The sequence below is a fragment of the Anguilla rostrata genome, chromosome 7 (assembly GCF_018555375.3).
Source record: "Anguilla rostrata isolate EN2019 chromosome 7, ASM1855537v3, whole genome shotgun sequence".
Classification (NCBI taxonomy): domain Eukaryota; kingdom Metazoa; phylum Chordata; class Actinopteri; order Anguilliformes; family Anguillidae; genus Anguilla; species Anguilla rostrata.
In genome coordinates, this window is record NC_057939.1 from 29,245,176 (window position 1) to 29,253,989 (window position 8,814).

Genomic DNA, 8,814 nt, shown 5'->3' on the forward strand with positions numbered 1-8,814 from the left:
TCATTGTCCTACACCTGTGTGGAATCACAGCAATTAACTTGATGACGTGAATAAAAACAGCTGTTTACCATGGTCCCTCTGTTTGGAAGTGCAGTCTCACACAAAGGCAGCAGCATGGGCTCCAAAGATCTCCCAAAACAAGTCTGTGACAAAGTTGTGGAAAGGTACTGTAAGGAATTAGATTTAGTTGCAGGGAGGAAAACATGTTTATCTGACTCCATTAACTTCAAATCCTGTAAAGTGAAGATGTATGTGAATACGGGATCGCGTATACGTGCATTGGCTGCTCTGAAAAAGGAAAAAACTGTTTATTATGACACAATATGATCGTTGGCAATAACCAAGGATAGGCAGTTTCAACGATGGAAAACGTGAACACTTTATTTTACAAAGCAAGACAAAAGAATGCTATGAAAAGTAAAGACATACAAACTTACAAACTAGGACAAAGAAAAGGAACACAAAGTGAGTATTGATGAATGCCCAAATATTCTGTACAGCGAAGACTATGGTACCAGGAGAACTGTTAAGCAGATTCTCCTGGTTTCTTTGGACTTCCCTTAAATCCAATCCTGAGAAAGCCTTCCACACCCCACAGCTCCCTGGGTTTGCTCAAATAAGGTCTGGACACGAATAGGCCGGTAACATCTGCCCCACCAAGAAACCCCCCTACTCCTCCAGAAAGAGAGAAACTGCACTTCCCCCCTACTCTGTAGACAAAGGAGAAGTATCAAAATCCAGTGACAGTAATAAGATATTTTGTACAATGGCACATGATCCTATGATTTTACGTATCAATTCTCCAAATACTTCTTTATGGGAGTCCATGGTGGTGACCCATCTGTGACCCAGACACTTGTGTAGGCATACCTATGTATAAATATACTATGCTTTACATACTTGTGATCATAACCCCACATACCATGCCATACCCGTTCAGTGCGCTTGTCTATGTATGATATTATTCACAGTCCCCCACATTTATCATATCATCCTTAGTTATCTGCATGCAAATACATATGATGCATTCTTTCAGTCCATGGTAGTGGTTTTGTCTGACCCAGGAGAGCCTGGGCCATTGTCCATGAATTGCAGAGCAGCCATTTATAGCCCCCAATTGAAATTCTTCTGGACCCTCCACCTTGTATGGCCACAGCTCCAAGAGGGTAATATCCTGTCACCTGATTCCTCTAACTCTTCCAGGAGGATAAGCCATTTGAAGATTGCTTCCCCATGAGTCAAAAAAGACAGACCCATGCGGCTTTCACCTGCTGTCCCCATCCTGGGGCATTCTATGGCTCCACTCAGCTCCACTCGTATGGCAGTGGAATTTTTACAACTCCACCAGTGTGCGTGCCATGGAAGAATATATCCAGTTGTGAGGGGACAACAGAGTCGATTGGGAAAACTGAAATTTTACCTTACAGTACACATCAGGTGAGGGATATAAAAAGATTTCCAAGGCTTTGAAGATGCCTTTGAGGACTGTTAAGACCATCATTAAGAAATGGAAAGTGTATGGCACCACCTACAGTCTACCAAAATCAGGGTGTCCATCTAAACTAGATGACCAGGAGAGAAGACAATTAGTCAGAGAGGCTACCCGGAATCCAATGGCAACCTTGAAAGATCTACAGGGATTTATGACCAACAGAGGGAAACATGTGCATCACACAACAATATCAAAGATATTGCACACATCTGGCCTGTATGGAAGGGTGGCAAGAAAAAAGCCATTTCTCAAAAAGGTCCATCTGGAGGCCCGTTTTACATTTGCAAAAAAACACCTTGAGGAACCTGCAACAAACTGGCAGAAAGTTTTGTGGTCAGATGAAACCAAAATAGAACTTTCTGTCAGGACCACTGTCATCAAGTAGAACTTTATTGACAATAAAGGCAATACAGTTATGTTTGGCGGTATGGCTCTGTTCTGGAGCTCTCCCGCCAACCACGCAGCCCGCGTGGATAAGGCCGGGAGGCCAGCAGCCAAACCCCAAAACAACCATATGCCGATATGCTATCAATAAGTGTCTCCGGCTGATGTGATGACTATGTGTACGACCACCTGGAGGAAGCCCTTCGTCCAGTCGAGCCTTTCGGCTTGAGGCCGTCTATATTTTTACATGGATCAGTGGTTATGTGTACCAACAGCATGTTGGACATTCCCCTGAGGCCAATACTTAGATGTAATATTAATTAATAACCCCAAGGAACATACTATGTGTGGTATGATATTAGGCTATGTGTACCGACAGCTTGTCGGTATTTCCCCTCGAGCGCCGAGATTTGAACTAACCGGGGGAAATATACTACCGACTACGTCAGTGTAAATGAATCCTCACTCGTTGCATAGGCCAGTAGTAGCAGCAGTAGGAGCGCGGTGGCAGTAACGCAGCAGCGTAGGAGCCATAGCGCAGCAGCAGTAAGAGCAGTGATGTGAAGCACGTGTTCAACAATGACGTGATGACTATGTGTACGACCACCTGGAGGAAGCCCTTCGTCCACTCAAAGCCCTTCGGTTTGAGGCCGTCTATTTTTTTTTTTTTTAATGGATCAGTGGTTATGTGTACCAACGCATGTTGGACGTTCCCCTGAGGCCACTAGTTAGATGAATTATTAATTAATAAACCAGGGGAACATACTATGTGAGATGTAATATTAGGCTATGTGTACCGACAGCTTGTCGGTATTTCCCCTCGAGCGCCGAGATTTGAACTAACCGGGGGAAATATACTACCGACTACGTCAGTGTAAATGAATCCTCACTCGTTGCATAGGCCAGTAGTAGCAGCAGTAGGAGCGCGGTGGCAGTAACGCAGCAGCGTAGGAGCCATAGCGCAGCAGCAGTAAGAGCAGTGATGTGAAGCACGTGTTCAACAATGACGTGATGACTATGTGTACGACCACCTGGAGGAAGCCCTTCGTCCAGTCAAGCCCTTCGGTTTGAGGCCGTCTATTTTTTATTATTATTATTATTATTATTATTATTATTTTTTTTTTTTTTTTAATGGATCAGTGGTTATGTGTACCAACGCATGTTGGACGTTCCCCTGAGGCCACTAGTTAGATGAATTATTAATTCATAAACCAGGGGAACATACTATGTGAGATGTAATATTAGGCTATGTGTACCGACAGCTTGTCGGTATTTCCCCTCGAGCGCCGAGATTTAAACTAAACCGGGGGAAATATGCTACTACCTGCATCAGTGTAAATGAATCCTCGCTCATTGCCATCCATACAAGCATGCATGGACAAGACCGGGAGGGGGCAGCAGCAAAACCCCCCAAAGCAAACATACGCCGACATGTTGTTAGTACTTAGTCTCTGACATAGGGCGACATAGCTCAGGAGGCAAGACCGACTGTCTGGCAGTCGGAGGGCCGCCGGCTCAAACCCCGCCCTGGGCGCGCCGAAATGTCCCCGAGCAAGACACCCAATCCCCAACTGCTCTGGCGAATGAGAGGCACCAACCGCAAAGCGCCCTGGACAAAAGCGCTATACAAATGCAGTCCATTTAGTCTCCGGCTGAAGTGATGACTATGTGAAATGCCATTCGGCTACCGGAAAGACCCTTCATCCGGTCAGCTCGAGGCTGTTCTAACATTGTGGGTCAGTGGCTATGTGTAAAGGGTTTTTTTTAATTTTATTTATTTTATTTTTTAAACTATTTGTAATGTTAAAGGCTATGCCTACGTGTATGGCCTTGGCTTCTATCAATCAAATTTATTTGTATAGTGTATTTTACGGCAGTTGTCACAATGCATTTTACGGACAACCCTGACCTGAACCCCCACAGGAGCAAGCCTAAGGCGACAGTGGCAAGGAAAAACTCCGTGACAGATAGGAAGAAACCTCGGAAGGAACCAGGCTCAAGGGGGAAACCCATCCTCCTCTGGTCGGCTCAGGTTGTCGATTGTGACAAGCATGTCAGTCAGTGGCTCACCTACCTCATAAGTCCAAGGCCATTCAAACTAATCACCAAATATCATTAGGCTATGTGTACCAACAGCTTGTTCGTATTTCCCCCCAGCACAGAGACTTAAACCAATTAGAGGGAAATATACTACTCATATTAGTGTAATGAATCCTCTTTCAGTAGTAGTGCAGCAGCAGCAGCAGCAGCAATAACCAGCAGGAGCAGTAGCATCAGCAATAAACAGCAGGAGCAGTAGCATCAGCAACAGCAACGCGGCAGCAGTAACATCAGCAGTAGTGGCAGCAGTACGCAGCAGCAGCAGTAGCACCCAGCAGCAGTAACAGCAGCAGCAGCAGCAGAAGCAGTACCAGCAGCAGTAGCAGTAACAGCAGCAGGAAACTGATTACAGAGGAAACATTGGCGGCTGCGACACCGGTACTTGCCAGTAGACAGTAGCAGCCGTGCTCCTATACTACAAAGCTCATAGCTTTTGAACGGAAATTATGTCAATGCCAACGGATGAAGAAGTACATGTCCAAAGCCCCGTAGCTTCACTGAGGATGCTGGGAACCATCACTGCTGCCGTTGCCACACTGGAGCAGGAGTGGTGGTGTAGAACTCCGGAATGGGGACCACATTGCCAATGAGACAGAGGCGGACGGCAACCAGATTTCGTCATGGCATTTCCCAATGAAGGCTCCTCAGGGCTCGCATGGGGGCGCCACCACAGGTACCGGGTCATGGAGGAGAGGACGGAAAACAGTGCTAGTATGCAATAATGACACAAGTTTCTTCATTTTCTTAGATTAAATGCTTGAGGTGTATACAATATATAGCTAATTTAAGCACATTTGCCATGGTGAGATCATATAAAGAACCATGAAGCATAAGGAGATGCAGTTTCCAACAGTGGGTACTCCGGGGTTGAAACACTTGCCTTAAGAGAGACCAGTTGTGAACGCAGTTGAGAGACTGAATAGTCTATGAATCTTTTTTTTTTTTTTTTTTTTTTTTGTGGGGAAATGCATTATGCAGAGATTGGATGAACATATTACTGTTTCTGCCCATCAGGCGTCACGATGAGGCTAATCTTGCGTTGCGCTATCGGAAGCGACTCCTACCAAACGGATACGATGGAAGAGATGCATAGCCTGGTCCCGAAAGCCGAGACGATTGGCGATCGTGTTTTTGAGTTTCGCTTACATTACATTACAGGCATTTGGCAGACGCTCTTAACCAGAGCGACGTACGACAAAGTGTATAATCATAACCAGGAACAAGTATGACGAAACCCCTAGAGAGAAGTACCGGTCCAAGTGCAGGGAACAACCGCATAGTTCAACTTGGACCCTGAAGGTTAAACTGATTAACACTAACAATGATAACGGCAACAACGCTTAATTCGCTGACATAAGGGCCACTCCGGGCGAGGGCAGGCATCGAAGCAATAAGGTTCGAAGAATTATTTCTCAATACGTCGTTATTTAAATATTATTTAACAGTAATGTATTTATTTATTTTATTAGCCATCGTATTGCACTCTATTTAGACGAAAATGCAATGTACGATTAAAGAAACTATGACAAGTTGCGAAAGCACATGCTACAAATCTGCCTGGAACCAGCCATACCGGCAGCAGGTCCAAGGATGACGCGCCACGCCATTCGCGTGAGCATGCAATTGTAGAGACGGCGAAGCCAATAGCTAGGCTATGTGGAGCATGTCCGTAGCAGGAGGTATAATTTTTTTTTTTTTTTTTTTTTTTTTTCCTCAGTCGTGTGGTCACATGCCTGATCACATGCACGGTGAAGAGGTCAGAGCAGTGACGCGGAGAAGGCTACATGAAATCCCTTCTCCGCTGTGATAAGCCTAAAACGCCCGTTTAGGTGTCATGGAATACAACGATACACTTATGAATGCGGAACGTACGCATTCGCGTCTTGCAACAGCACAATATTGAGAGAACCAGTTGGATAAGACAACGTTAGGCTAATTTGTCTCATTACAATAAACATTAGCAATCCCTAAACATTCAGCATCGTGATCTGACAGCTAAATTAGATAGCCAACCAAATTGTATCCTCGCAGATTTAACACCAATATGAATTTAATGTTTTTATTTTTCTGTCGCGATGATTGCGTCCTGATAGGGAACCGGCTTTTTAAGCGCAAATCGTGAATCAGTGGAGAACAACTTTCAGAAACCGAAAGTTGAAGCCGAAGCTGGTTTGCATTTACAACATTGGCTGTAGCCTACTTGCCGGTAACAGTCCAACACTCCTTGTAGTGTAGCGATTCAGCGAAGGGTAGAATGCAGCTTTGAACAATTTAGACATCTCAGCTCTTTGCAACACGCCATGCCGCCCATGTTCAATCTGCCAAACCTATAACAGCCAGAGTTTAACTGCCGTCTCGCAGCCCAATTTTTCCGGAATAACTGTTTACACCAGGAAGTAGGCATGGGGCTATCTAGTAGCTGCGTGTTAGCGACTGTCCTTAATCCGTCAGCCGTTCGTAATGAACAAAAGATTCTTTATCGATACGCCTACTTTTCCCATCTCAGCCAAGCGTGAGAACTTTGGCGTTCTCAATTCAGACATTTCCGCTTAGATTTACGTGCACGAACCCCAAATTCGCGTAAAACGGTCGATTGGAAGACCCCGCTCTGATCAAGTAGAGGATGTAGCGTACGACCCAATTCTACTGCGTTCAGGAAGGTAGCCGAAAACATTCACGCCAGGAATTCTTTAGCAGTGACGCATCTAGCTTTGACTCTGGTGGTGAGAAACTCGACAATAAGCATGCCATTAACTTGTGCCCGCATATGTTGGAACGTTTCCGCTTTTAGCGAAAGACTTGCGATATTCGTGGAACCAGCCCCTCTGTGAGACGTCCCCGCAATCGAACGTGTATATTCGGTGTTGTCAATTTAGCGACTTTTAGAGGAGGCCATAGCTACTTTCTATAGAAATAGTTGGCAACACTGTATATTATGCGTTTACGCTAGACTCAGAGCTCAGCAGAAATTAAATAAGGTTGATGACATTACCCGGCAAAAATCTGCAGCTAGCAGATATGGACGTGGCAGCAGCTTCCAGGCTTGAACATGGCGTCCTCCATGGAGGGGCGGCGGCGCCGCCGCAAAGCAGCGCTCCTTGAATGAAGCTCCCTGGCCAGTTAGCAGTGAGGACAGTGCACCGGTATCCTCCATATTTGGAATAAGCCGCTTAGACAACGCTTTGCGTGGCTGGCCCCGAAATGGATCGCCTGCCTGCTGCAGCTAGAGCTTAGAGGTAAGGAGCAATGCAAATGAATAGCGAGACTTCTTCATAGTGCCTAGGCTGTGAGCTTAGACTAGCAGCTAACATGTAGCAAGTAGACTTGGTTTAGACTGGCAACGTGCCGTAGGCTAGCTGGATTGCAGGAAGAAGCGCCGATTTACGAAGCAACGTGCAGCGCTTGCATGCAGGAGGAGCAGCCGAATGAGTAGAGGGAGGCTGTTTAAGTAGACCGCCCTGTTAGTGAATGTACTGTGATAGGCGAACATCACTCAGCTGAGCCATCAGCTGATTCGGCCGGAGCGCTTGACTCTCGTGACCTGCCAGAACTACGCGATGCTCCATTTTTGGCATAAATGCCAAACGTTATGTTTGGCGAAAACCCAACACTGCCCATCACCAAAACAACACCATCCCAACTGTGAAGGGACTGGGGAACTTGTCAAGATTGAAGGGAGGATGGATGGAGCTAAATACAGGGAGATTTTGGAGAAGAACCTGAAGAGGTCTGCAAAAAGACTGAAAATGGGTCAGAAATTCATATTCCAGCAGTGTTACGTTCCACGTCGTGTGTGTTGTTTTTTCCCCCCTCTGTAATGCTGCAGGAGAGCCATTCATCATTCCATTCGCTGTCCCCGCTGTCAATCATCGTTAACCTGGTCCCACCAATCACATCCCTCCTCTGGAAGATAAAAGCTGTGTGGCTGCTGCTGCTCGTCGTCTCTCTGTTATTGATCTCTGTTCTTTTTCGCTGTGTGGTTGTGTATGTGCGGTAGAGATTTGAGACCTGTGTGTGTGCGTGTAAACATTTCCCCTGCTTGTGTACGTGTGGTTGTCTGTGTGTGGTTCAGGCCCTGGGGCAGGTAAGACCGGTGCTACACGCAGGAGGAAACTTGTATAGACACATTAGAAAAGGGGTGGTTGCCAACTGTGTATTTTTGTTTGTAAGAGTAGCTAGACAGTCTTTTGTTATGCTTAGTTAGTCAGATTATCTTTTGTTCTAGCGCTGTTTGGTTTTGTTTATTTCATTTCTTTGGCTACATCCATGTCCCTTGGCCTTGTGACCTAGTTGTGTCTTGCTTTGTGTTAACTTGTACAAATGTAAATATCACTTCACTTGCACTCTTATAATAATAACACCTTTAATATCACAACTAATATTAATATGCAACTTTGTCTGCCGGACGGAGTGTGGCACAGTGGGTAAGGAACTGCGCTTGTAACCGAAAGGTCGCAGGTTCGATTCCCGGGTAAGGACACTGCCGTTGTACCCTTGAGAAAGGTACTTAACCTGCATTGCTTCAGTATCTATCCAGCTGTATAAATGGATACAATGTAAAGTGCTATGTAAAAAAAAATTAAAAGTTGTGTAAGTCGCTCTGGATAAGAGCGTCTGCTAAATGCCTGTAATGTAATGTAATTTATACTAAACGTGCACAACACCTTTTCACCCGGACACTTTATTTCAATATATATGTTACGTACTCCCTCCTACCCCTAGACACCTTGAGAGACGTAACAAGCAGGACAATGACCCAAAGCACAAGGCCAAAGCTACCATGGAGTGGTTTGCAAAGAACAAGGTGGATGTTCTGGAGTGGCCAAGTCAAAGCCCTG

At 45.6% G+C, this 8,814-nt stretch overlaps 1 long non-coding RNA gene across 1 annotated transcript; it reads left to right on the top strand.

Moving 5' to 3' along the window:
- The first annotated feature begins 7,633 nt into the window (after nt 1–7,633).
- Nucleotides 7,634–8,561, top strand: LOC135258602 (uncharacterized). The gene is made up of 2 exons (XR_010331032.1): nt 7,634–7,986; nt 8,083–8,561. It is a non-coding gene; the product is annotated as an uncharacterized LOC135258602 (long non-coding RNA).
- The last annotated feature ends 253 nt before the right edge of the window (nt 8,562–8,814 follow it).